Here is a 12699-nt window from a genome sequence, read left to right as displayed (position 1 = left end):
ATTCAGTCTGACATCTGCCCATGAACTTACAAGGTCATGTTCTTACAGAGCAATGTGAAAGTACACGGAACCAATCACACCCTGTTAAGGTGGGCCAGATGCTTCCCCCATGTTCCCACCCTTTAGGCACTCGAGGACTTCTGGGGAACTGGGAGAGAGTAAATCATCTCACATTACAAAAGAGGTGGGAGAGTCACTTCACTCAGCTCCTTGGCATAAGTAGCTTCTGGCTAGAAAAGTAACAGCAGGCACTCTGTGTTTAAAAATCTAAGAAGTGAGGGGTTGGGGATTTAGCTCAGTGGTAGAGCGCTTGCCTAGCAAGTGCAAGGCCCTGGGTTCAGTCCCCAGCTCCGAAAAAAAAAAAAAGAAAGAAAAGAAAAGAAATAAAAATAAAAACCTAAGAAGTGGACACACAGATTCACTGTGGGCTGAGTATTCTGGAAGCTCCGGTGCTGTAACCTGTTTGATGATGGACTGTTTCGTTCACAGTATGCTGTGGTTCTGCTCTGGGCTTTGTGGATAAGAAACATTCTGAGGCTAGTGAGCTGGACATTGGCTCACGCTTACAATTCCAGGAGGCTAAGGTAGGAGAATTGCTGAGTTAAGGCCAACCAGGACTGCGGAATAAGACCCTCTTCCTTAAGACAAGCGATTTGACCCACACAGGATGCCTGGACTCTCCCTGTCACCTCTGTTTCTATTTCATTTCCTCCTTTGGGGAACGGTGCATGCACTTCAGCACCCACTGTGCAGAGCTGTTGCCTCTGAGCACTGCCAGGTCGCCTAAAGTTGTGTGTCCTAACCCTCTTTCCCCTTGGAAAGAGGAGACTTGGTGTAGGCTAACTAGTAAGGTATTGACGCCTTTCCTATTTCCAGGCTCCCACCGGTTCCTAGGTGGGCAGCTTCTCACTTCCTGCATGCTGTGTCTCCCTGGCTGATTTCCTTTGGACCCTGCTTGCAGCTGTTGACCTACAATGTATCTGGTGTGGATACTTCTGTTTCTCTTGGAGTATGCTTAGTCTTGGAATCTGAAAGTTACCTTCCTCATCAAAGGAGGCAACTCCACCACAATTATTTTTCTCAGAGAGGAAGAGGAGGACCCAGCATATCAGCATGTCTGGCTGTCACACATCTATAGAACAGTGTGTGTGTGTGTGTGTGTGTGTGTGTGTGTGTGTGTGTGTGTGTGTGTGTGTGTGTGTGTTGGGCTGTTGAGTTCCACCCTTAGGTCCCTAAGGCTCTGTGCATCTTTTTCTTTTTTTTTTCTTTTTCTTTTTTTTTTTGTTGTTTTTTGTTTTTGTTTTTGTTTTTGTTTTTTGTTTTCGGAGCTGGGGACCGAACCCAGGGCCTTGCGCTTGCTAGGCAAGCGCTCTACCAGTGAGCTAAATCCCCAACCCCGGCTCTGTGCATCTTTCTTCATGTGTTTTCTCTCTTGGGATTCCGTGCTTTTTCTTGAATTCTTCACATGAATTGTTCTTACATTCCCTTCCTGCTGTTACGCCTACCTGGTTCTGTCTTTACTGAAGCAACTACACTTTCTAGAGTTCTGTATGTTCCACTTGGCCCTTTAATCATTTCTTCACTGAGCTCCCCATTCTGTCCCCCTTGTTGCTTCTCCAGTTCCCTTCTATTTTCTGAGGATGTCAGAAACATCCACTACAGTCTTTGCCAAGCACAGTAGCTGTTGTTCCCCTGGCTGGTTTCCGTCCCCTACTCCTTCTTCTTTAACCGTGGATGGTGTCCTGCATCTCTGTCTGGTGACCAGAACTCAATAATGACCTCTGTGGGTGTTCTCTGGAGACCCTGGGTTCTAGGATCTCCTCCCCCCTAACCCCCACTCCCACCCCAGTGCCATCTGCTGGGTCAGGGAGTGGTCACCATGAGCTTGGCTTCACAGTTTGCTGGGGCATTATTCACGGAAATCCAAAGAATTTCAGACTCTTTCACTTGGTCATCCTTGACTGTCTCTCCTGTGTCCCATATGTGTCTTTGCAGGCCTAGCAGCCACACGAGATCTACCTTCAAGGGCTTCCTGACTTTTCTAGTCAGCTCTGTCAGCCTTAACATGCAACCTGGTGGGCCAAGGAGCCCGACAATGGCCCCCATTCAACCTCCAGCTTCCATGCTTCAGGATCAACTCCCAGCCAGATTTGGTTAGTCTTCCTTCAGCCTGGAAAGCTTCATCCTGAGCCACGGCCTCAGGAAGGGCCTCATGAAGATCCCCAGTGCTTCAGGATGAATGGTCTCTTCTGTGTCACCTGCACAATCTAGCTGTTCTATGAGCTCAGGGCTCTGCGTGTCTGTATCTCTCCTTGGGTTTCGGAGAAAGATTATCCTCAGGCAGCATATAGGGCACAGCTAAGTCCATGAGCTGCTTTTCAGTGACCATGTGTGGGATGTGACCATCCCCTGCTGCAGCATGGTGGCTTCCCATAACCTGTCATTGTTCTCTGCAGTCTATGTGCCACGTTCTCCGGCAGAGCGGTTACTCATTGCTGCTCATCCTCTCCTTACCAGCACAGACTCAGTGAGAGCCCACGACCTTCTTGGCACTGGGGATGCAGAGCAGAACAAGCACTGAGACCTTCAAACTCACGGAGCTCATGGTCTAGGAAAAGGCAAATGCTGAACAACCTTAGAAACGAAGCCGGCTAGCACCGTAGTGGACATCGCTTGTTGAAAGCAGAGGACAGTGAGCACTGGTGCCCCGGTGCCACCAGGGAGAAGAGACTTCAGACAAATGACTTGGCAAGTGAGAAAGCCAGACCTGAAACCCCTGCACAGTTAAAGGGGTACGGGGGCATCCGTGGCAAGGTGTAGGGCAGTCTAAGAGAAGGCTCTGGGTAAGAGAAGCTCGTGCGTGGTGGGAGGGAGCATCTAGAGCAAAAACCCAGATGTGGCTGGACAGGTCAGAGTCCTGGTCATTTCACCCTTGAAAAGAAGGGCCAGACTTCATGGAGTCTGGAAATCGGTATCACTCAACTTGGGCATCAAAAGCCTAGCTTGTGCACATCTGAATGAGCCTCCCCAAGAACCAGAGTAAATAAACTTCTCAGAGCATGAGGAAACAGGCTGAGGAAGCAGGCCTTCCACAAATCCAGGCCGTGTGGACCTGGGCCCGATCTTCCCTCCCGTTCTAATCTCCAGATGAGGAAATCCTGCCTGCTGCCTCCCTTCACACTAGGAGCCTGTCCTTGTGTCCTGACAAGACTCAGTTCTTTGTGGCTTCGTTTCCCAGAGCTACGTGGCTCTGTTTAGTTCTCTTGGGGGAGGGGTTAAGATTCTGGAAGTAAGTGGGTTTGGCCGGCACTCAGAGGGAGCTAGGACACAAAGAGAGTTGCTGTGAAGGGTTAAAACTGTCCAAAGGGATGAGGACAGGCCACATGATGACACGTACCAGCTGCCAGGTGCAGCCTGCCCTGTCCATCTATTTCACCAATAAATCTTAGGTACTGAGAGCTGTCTATTAGAGCATGTCTCAGTGGTGGACCCTGTGTGTCGCCTGTACGTGTGAGGTTCCCGGGTTTGGGATGGGGGTATGAGAGAGTGACGTATCCTAGATTTCACTCTGTAATTCGAGCTTAAACATTTTTGTTTTCTTTTTTTCGGAGCTGGGGACCGAACCCAGGGCCTTGCGCTTCCTAGGTAAGCGCTCTACCACTGAGCTAAATCCCCAGCCCCGAGCTTAAACATTTTAAATTACCAAAGGAAAGGTTTCAAATATAGTTTCTATAGCTCGTATTTTGGGTCAGTCTTTTACCTGCTACCTAATTGCTTATATCCAGGTCCTCAAGATGGGAAAAGTTTGCCCAGATATAAACAAACATCGATCGTGATAGCCAATTTTTAACCTCGATTAACTGGTGATTAGAATATGTTCTCTTAGGCAGGAAGCAGTCGATACTCATATTCACATCGTACTTTCTCGGGCTGTCGTAAGGAGCCACGGGAATCAGAATTTTTAAGGAGATCCCGCTGCGGCAGAGGCGTGCACTTTAGAGTATGAGATCCCAGAGGAATACATAGCTGCACACGCTAGACGCAGCTAAACGCCCGTCCTCGTGTGTGGATATAACCTAGCTGCTTAGTGTCACGTCACATACGTTTCACTCAGCCAAATTACTGAACATAGAATGTATAGTGTGATATATTGCAGCCATATATTGTGTACAGTTTGTATATAAAAAAGAAAGAATGATTAAAAGTCGATGAGAGTGTTTATAAATCTTGATTGCTTCATAATTTTAACTTTGAGCAACATTTTTATCATAATTATAGGCTTTCTTAAAGCATTTATGCAGATTGTTGTTGCTCAAAAGGGGGTTTATTCCATTTTGGTGTAAACTACACTTTTTTTTTCTTTATGAAATCACTCTTTGGGTTCCTAATACCCAGTACTCTGCCAGAGCTGTAGAATCAAGTGACAGGAGGCGTTTGTCCCCACAGTGTGAGTTGTCCCTTAGCGCCCTGGCCATTTTTTGCCTATGGACACAGGGTGAGATGCAGCAGTTCCCATAGTGACCAGCACTTGGCATGTGAGGTACTCCTGAACCCTTCACCCCATACTTTGTGTCCCTGTGAGACTAGTGTGCTTCTGCACCCAGTTCACAGATTAAGAAACTGAGTCCTGGAGGCTTAACTAATGACAGAAGATCCCATTGGACATTTGACCTGGAAAATGGACCTAGGAACAATCAGTGATGCTGGGGTTCTTTTTATCTTGCAAAATTTGGGTCCCAAAAAGATGATGTAATCTGCACAGTATCATGTCAAGATGTCTACTGTTGCTGAACCCAATAGACACAGTGTGACTAAGATTCAAGTTAAATCACTCAGCAGTTCATAGATTTGCTGCTAAGGTCAGGGGTGGGGAAAAGCAAGGTTTTCCCCTAGAAAATTTTCATTTTTGCCACATGGTCATAGATCTATGAAAAGAGGGTAAAGAAAAGGCATCACCAGAAACAAAACTATGTGGAGAGGAAGCACAAAGAGGAACTGACCCAGAAAAATACCTAGTAGACGCCACCAAACCCACCTACAAATCTCTCCACATTCTCTAAGGACAAAGACTGATCTCGTTCTCAGTTCTCCCATTCCCAAGGCCTAGCAAGTGATCTACATATATTTTTATGGGGATGGGTGGGTGAATGTGAGGATGAGTGGATGGATGGGAAGGCGGAGGATGGATGGATGGATGGATGGATGGATGGATGGATGGATGGATGGGCATGTGGGTGGATGGGTGGACGGGCGTGTGGATGGATAGGTGGATAAGTGGGTGAGAGGGTGGATGGATGGATGAATGGGTGGAGGATGAACAAGTAGATAAATGAATAGATCAATGGTTGGATGGATATCTGAAACAAAATGGACAAAAACTGAACAAGGGGTTTCATTCACATAATGAAATAAGCCTTTATCAACAGGATCGGTATAAGCCTTAAGATACAATCACTCTTATTTAAAATAAAAAAAAGAAAAAGAAAAGACTGAATGCAAGACAATGTATAACCAGGTGCCCTATTGTTACCATTGTTACCGTGGATGGCATGTTTAAGAAGACCCCAAGAAGGTTTGGAGTGCTCATGAAGACATAAAGACTAGCCAGAGAGTTCAGTCACTGCAGACAGACACTGTCAGTGAGTGGAGGAAGTCTACCTACAGTGTGGAGCCTGGGCCAGCCTGTGGGATCTCCATGGAGAATCTAGGTGTTTCCCGTTTGACCTTCATTGCTTCCCAGCACTGAGATCTAAGGAAGACCGGGATGTGTGCACATGAACACAGGAGAGGCTCTGTGAGCAAAGGCCCAGTGCTTTGCATCAGATAAGCCCTTTGTTTCTAACAACATTTCTGCAGTGTGGGGTCTCAGCTTTAGGATTAGGAAACTAAGGACTGGCGAGGTTAGAGCCAGCTACTCTCACGCAGCTTGAAACACAGTCAGGCTCTGGCCCAATTATCTTACATACAGATGTCCTCCGTTTCTTCACTTATGATCGGATGTGTCAATACCTGTGGGGTGTTGAGGTTTGGTCTTTTACTATGTGAGGTAATGCTAAATACTGGCCCCCAGGGGACGAGTCTACAGGAAGACCCAAGAGACACTATGTGACCTTGCACCCCAAGTTTGCCTGATAGGTAAATAAAGATGCCTACAGCCTATAGTTGGGCAAAATTGGGCTAAGAGGGAGTTGGGGTTCCCGGGCTTGGTGTTGAAGGAGAGGGAGAAGAAAGGGAGAAGGAAGACACCATCGGTTAGGTGAGTCATAAGAGCATGGCCATGAGGGCTAGCCAGATGAAATTAAGAGCAGCCCAGATGGAAAATGGCAAGTTATAATTAGTGGTTATTAATGGGGAAATAGATTCTAACAGCTTAGAGGGCAGTTATCTGCCCAGCTCTAGTGCTAATTGCGGCTTATTATAATAATAAAAGTTGTGTGTCTTTTATCTGGGAACTGAATTATCAAAGGTAGCATAGAAGCCCCTGATTGAGATTAAACATTTTCTACAGCCGTGGGGTTTCCACCTTCTGTTCCAGTTGGGCTTATTCAATGACTTCCTTCCAGAGACTAAGAAAAGTCTGGAAGTTGGTCAAGGTTTTTCCCACACCAATGTCAAGTCGCCTGGCATAATCAATATGCTTTAGAAATGTGACGTGCTTGTTTTAACTTTCAAATGACTTTATGTTGATTATAAATTAATAGGGCAGGTGAGATGGCTCAATGGGTAAAGTGCTTGCCACCAAGTCCAACAACCTGAGTTCGAGCCACCAGACCCACAAAAGAGAAGGAAAGAACTGACTCCTACCAGGTGTCCTCTGATTCATATGGTAGTATGAATGTGCCACAAATATTTAAATAGCTAATAATTGAGCCAGATATAATGAATGTCACATGCCTGTAATCCAAGTACTTGGGGGGAAGAGGCAAGAAGTTCAGAAGTTCAAGATTACCTTTGATTGAGTAGAGAGTTCAAGGATAACATGAGATCCTGTCTCCAAAAGAAATTCAACTGCAATTGAATATCACAATTGTATATCATAAGATTGTTGACAGTGTGCTGTGCTATTTATACCATATTGTGCATCGTATGCCCATATCTAGGAACTTATCCTGCACACAACAGAGCTGAAGCTCTTCACCACCAACAGTGCCTTGCCCTTTGGTGAGATCTTCCCATAGTGAAGGAAGGGTAGTGTTTAGCTGAGGTAGAGAACATTTTGATGACCAGTGTCATTCTTATTCTACAGTCTTTGGTTTTGGGGTTGTTTGTATCTTGTTTACTATGTGGGTTAAGAACTGGGAAAGAAGAGAAGAACGGGGAGAAACTTTGTCCTGTGTCCAGTTAAATGTGAAGACATAGCCAGGCAGTGGTGGCACATGCCTTTAATACTAACAGAGAGAGAGAGAGAGAGAGAGAGAGAGAGAGAGAGAGAGAGAGGCAGAGAGACAGAGAGACAGACACAGAGACAGAGAGACAGAGATAGAGACAGAGAGAAAGAGAGACAGAGACAGAGATAGACAGAGACAGAGACAGAGAGAGAGTTCTGATGTCTTCAAGACTGACCTTCCCTTGTCTTTTCTGAGTTATCTGTAGCCTTCAAGCCTCTGACCCCAGGGTTCTAACACTCCTGGATTTGCTGGGCCTGAACCCCACAATTTAACCTGGACCCCACAGTTTAACCTGAACCCCACAGTTCTTACCAACATCTTCACTGCACATGAGCACATTGCGCAGGAGTGGCTGCCCCCTCCTCCTGAAGACTTGCATCCTTCATGCATAAGAAGTGTATCTAGGGGTTGGGGATTTAGCTCAGTGGTAGAGCACTTGCCTAGCAAACGCAAGGCCCTGGGTTCGGTCCCCAGCTCCGAAAAAAAGAAAAAGAAAAAAAAAAAAAGAAGTGTATCTAATGAAGACCTGCTCCTGTCAGTGCTGTCCTGTGGCAGGTGCAGATGTCCTTTACACCACTGGCACTAATCAGGGATGCCCACTGAAGGGGACCTCTGTCCTGTTTCAAGCTCTCCTACCAGGAGAGCAATGCACTGTGGGGGACCGTGATTAAGAACTCAGGCAAAAGGTGAAAATATGTACCGTGGATATATTCAGAATTAATTCATCCTGTAGACCTATGGAAACAGTCTTTTAAAATCCTATAGATCAGCAAGGTGTGATGGTGCACACCTTTGATCTCAGCACTTGGGTGGCAGAGGCAGGCAGATCTCTGAGTTTGAGGTCAGCCTGGTCTACAGAGTCAGTTCCAGGACAGCTAGGACTACACAGGGAAACCCTGCCACCACCACCACCCCCAATTAAAATGTCATTAAAGTCAATGGCACAGAAACACTAGATACATTGGCCACTGTAATCGTCACTTTGTTTGTTTGGGGGTATTATCAGGGGTCAGCCGTGTTTTTACTGCACACCCTTAAAGAGACCATAAAGAACCATGAAGGTCTGTATCAACTGTGTGTCCTTCATCCAGCACAAGAAAGAGTAGGTCTCAAGCTGATCTGAGAGTCAAAGATTGCAGTGACAGAGCACTAGTCACTATTACAGCATAGATGCTGGCCAGAGGCCAGAACACCTCCCACGGGGACACTGAAGCAAAAAGACCAATTTCTGGAGGGAAGCCCTGAGAACTTCTAAATCTCCTTAGGCCACATTTTGAGGTACAATCTAAACTTTTTATTCCCAGCTTCTAAATTCATGTATAAATTTGAAGAGGAAGAGGAAGAGGAGGGGGAAGAGGAAAAGGAGAAGGAAGAGAAGGGGAGGAAGAGGAAGAAGAGGGGGAGGAGAGAGAAAGAGGAAGAGGTATGAGAAAGAGGAAGAGGAGGAGGAAGAGGGGAAGGAAGGGGGAAGAAGGGGGTAGAAGGAAGAAGAGGATGAAGAGGAGGATGAAAAGGAGGGGAGAAGAAAGAAGGAGGAGGGGAAGGAGGAAGAGGAAAAAGGGGGTAGAAGGAAGAGGAGGGGGAAGAGGAAGAGGAGGAATAGGAGGGAAGAACATAGAGGAGGAAGAGGAACTGACAGGACAAGGAGACAAAGGACAGGACAATGTCTGCCAATGCTGGGTACCAGCCAGAATTCACCAGGAAAAGACACATTCGACAGATATTCCAGGAGGAGCAAAGCCCTGTGATTCAAGTTCTTACTGCTGAGTAATCCTCTCCTGGAGGAGGAGAGAGTAGACACTAGGTTCCCAGTGGAGAAACACAAAAGCCACAGGGTCCCCTCCAAATGCAAAAAAAAAAAAAAAAAAAAAAAAAAAAAAAAAAAAAAACCACAACCCCACTTAAAGCCATCGAGCCATCGACTCTTGTTGGAAAGTCAGCCTCTGGAAGCCTAAACAAAGATGTTCTTTTGAGTCTCAGCCTTGAATCCAGAACCTAGGGTCTTTGGGTCCCTCCACTCTTCCCATAGCAATTGACAAAACCGAGCTGTGTCAGACTCCCAACTCTGGCGAGGAAAAACCAAAACCTAAGACTCTGCACTAAGCTCCCAGCCTCCTTGACTCTGGCCAGGACACAGCCAGGCTTAGGGTGGGGTCTGCTTCAACCAAGACCTCTTTGAGGGTTCTTCGGGCTCAGTTTGTCTGCTACAGCCGAGAAAGGCTTGCCGTAGCATAGCAGCCAAGGAAAGCAAGTGAGCAGCGGTCAAACTCCATGCAGTGTTCTGGATAGGCAAAGAGCAGCCCAAAGCTGGGGACTGCAAAAGAAAAGTCGAGAGAGGCATGACAACCACCCACCCCCATGACCTGCAAAACTGGTTGGCTCCAAGCTTCTCCCGTGCCGGTACAAGAGGGAAGCGTCCTAGTTTGGACAGAATCCGCGGGATGTGTGTCCAGCGCGTAGACCCCAGGCTTTGACTTGTAAAATCCCGCACCTCCCCTACACTGAGGACCCGAGTGCACACCAGCTCTCCGTGATGTGGGTTAAACTCCACTTCACAACCCCCATTGATACGGGTTTGACATCTGTTTGCCAGAGTGTTTTGCACTTAGGCTAACACCCACTATTAAATGACAAAACTGTGACAGCCTGTCAAAGCCAGCTGACTGGCAGCTGCTCCACTCACAAAAACCATTCAAATATTTGCAGGTTCGCAGTCTTTATACACTGTTGTACCCAATCTTTCAGTGATTTAACATGTAAAATATAAGTCAAAGTTTTAAATCTGGATTCCAAAATGTTTCCATTTTCCATACAAAAGGAAAGCGCTTCCTGGTGTCTGCTGGAACGACTCCAACTTCAGAGTCTCCCCGTTTCCTGCCCCCCAGATTCCTGCACAAACCCGGTTTTTTTTTTTTTTAAACACCCAAGGCCAAATTCCCTCTGTGCTGCTGACATTCGGAATAAATGAACTAAATTATTTAGAACTCCAAGGGAATGCGGTTCCTCAAAAGAAGGCTGAAAAAAACAAAAACAAACAAATAAACAAAAAACCCAAAAATGAGTCACCAAGGCCTTCCGCTGTTTTACTCTTCCTCTCTGTCAGACCAACGAGTCTTTAGGGGGAAAGTCTTGCAACTAGGGAAAGTATTTCTAGACAGCTCATCAGCGTTGGCGAGTCCCAGCACAGTAAATCCTGCATTGCACATCGAAATCGGCTCAGTCCGATTAAGAAATAATTTGCAAATGACAAAGCGTTTGCCTAGATTAAGATCCATGGAGGGAAAGTCATGTGGGATTTTCTATCTGAGGTTAGAACCAGACACAGAACTGCTGAAAACACGCAGCTGCAGGGGTTGGGAGGGGGGCATATGTTTGTCCATGAGAGAGAGTTCCAGATAAGTACACACCGCCAGCATCCCGACCGGGTGAGCAAACGCCTGATATTGTCACGTGTGCTGTGTATGTACATAAAAAAAAAGAAATATTAGTGACCGTCTTGCCTTAGGTTGTGAGTGAATTGTAAATCCTTTGGGCGTTATCTTTAAGAAAAGAAAAGAAGGAAGGGGGAAAGTTTGCTTTTGAGACATTTCCTAGGTGTCACAGAGGGTTTAGGTCTCTAGTCCAAAGTGCTGACATTTCCTACAGTTAGGGACCAAAGGGGAGAAGCAAGGAAAAACTGAAAGCCAGACTTGAGCGGCTGCTGTCAAGCGGCCTTCTCAGAGGCGCTACGCCCCGGGGACCGTGCGCCCTGCTTGGAGGTGGGCTGGTTGGCAGCTCCAGCCTTGCAGCAGAGACCAGGGACAGGGACCGGCGGAAGGAGGGAATTACAGAGTGTTGGGAGGGTCTCCCGCTGCAGACCGGCTGGCCACGCAGTGGCTACTGCCCCTGAGAGCCCCGCCCCGCTCCCTCTCTCTGTGCGCACCGGGACAGACCCCTGTCTGGGCGAGAGTTTTTTTTTTTTTTCTTTTCTTTTCTTTTTCTTTTTCTTTTGCTCTTCTCCTTTTTTTTCTTTCCTTTCCTTTTCTTCTTCTTCTCTCTTTTAACCTGGAGAGCTTTGTGTTCACACTCTAATCCTTAGACACTGTCTTTCGTTCTGTTGCTGCCCTTGGTAGAGGGAGTACTAGAGGGGGGTGGGGTTGAGGAGCGCATCGTAGGAGGGGGGAAAACGCTGCCCTAGCTGCTCCCGGGGAGACCTGGCGCGGCGCCCACGTCCAAGGTGTCCCCTCGGCAAGACAACAAAGCTCCAGCCGAGAGCAGAGCCGAAAAAAAACCCACTGCGAGGACACGGTGGGGGCGGAGGGGGCGCGCCGCTCCGATCCCACGCAATGACCGCGCTGACTCAGGAGTGCGGGCGGGGGCGTCCCCCCTGCAAGAGGTAGGGAAAGCCGGAAAGCCGCTCCAGGTGAAAGTCGCCGCCCGTGGGATGCCACAAGTGACTGCTGACAGGGAGAGGGGGTGTGCGATCCTCTCTGGGGGAGGGTGCGGGATCCCTACGGTTCTAGGGTCCCGAACCTCTGCGGTCGGGCCAGCGGGAGGGGCGGTGGACGCCGGCGAATGGGGAGCGGCGGGGACCCGGCTGGGGAGCAGCTAGAGGAGGGCGAGCAGCGGCTCCACCTCCCCGCTCGGCTCGGCGTCCCAGCTGCTCACGAAGCAACGGCTCCCTTCTATTCACTGCCGAGCAGGAACAAAAACGCGGCTATTTATTAGAATACTTGTTTGGTATTGTTCAGTGCCACACAAAAGGCGCTTCATTATGTGGCGGGATCCCCCTTTTCCAGAGAGAAACAATAACCTGAAATTGTCTTGCGAGTCTTTTCTATCAATAATAAATTTCATTTTCTTGTCTCTCTCGCCTGCAGTGTGTGCGTCTGCGAGTGTGTGTGCCGAGCTAGGAGCAAGGAGCTTGCTTGTGGGAGCGAGTGTGCGAGCGGGGGTGCGCGTGTGAGTGTGCGTGCGCGTGGCGCGGGCGCCGTCGCTGCTAGGAGCCTGGCCGGGCCGGGGTCCGCTGGCTTCAGCGCGTGCGCTCGGCCTGCAGGGAGCCCAGGTCCCACGCGGCGGGCAACCAGACAGGGCTGCGAAGGTGCAGGCCGGCCAAGCGCTGCGGACCCGGCGGGCTGCAGGAAGAACTAACTGTAAGTGTGTCTCGAACTCGCGCGGGGGCTTCACCGGCCGAGCAGGGATTGGTGGCGGGAGAGGCACGAGGATGGGCGCGGGTCTCTGTCGGTACTTTCCGGGAGGATGTGCAGGATGCTAGCAACATTCTGGACTCTATGGAGAGCAGCCCAGTAAGAGGGAGACCTTCGCGAACGGT

General features: G+C 48.4%; 1 long non-coding RNA gene across 2 annotated transcripts in view; it reads left to right on the top strand.

Moving 5' to 3' along the window:
* LOC102553495 (uncharacterized) overlaps positions 1–12699 on the top strand; it is a 113172-nt gene that overhangs the window by 51559 nt on the left and 48914 nt on the right. The window contains exon 1 of one of the 2 annotated variants that reach the window (XR_005495105.2): positions 8776–12520. The exons of the other annotated variant lie outside the window; for it this stretch is intronic. This is a non-coding gene — a long non-coding RNA (uncharacterized LOC102553495). Of the gene's footprint in view, positions 1–8775; positions 12521–12699 lie in introns of those variants that run through there. 2 annotated transcript variants of the gene reach the window in all.

This window comes from Rattus norvegicus, chromosome 16 (assembly GCF_036323735.1).
Source record: "Rattus norvegicus strain BN/NHsdMcwi chromosome 16, GRCr8, whole genome shotgun sequence".
Lineage (NCBI taxonomy): Eukaryota > Metazoa > Chordata > Mammalia > Rodentia > Muridae > Rattus > Rattus norvegicus.
Note: the sequence above shows the minus strand (reverse complement) of the source record. Positions and strands in the feature narration are given on the sequence as shown.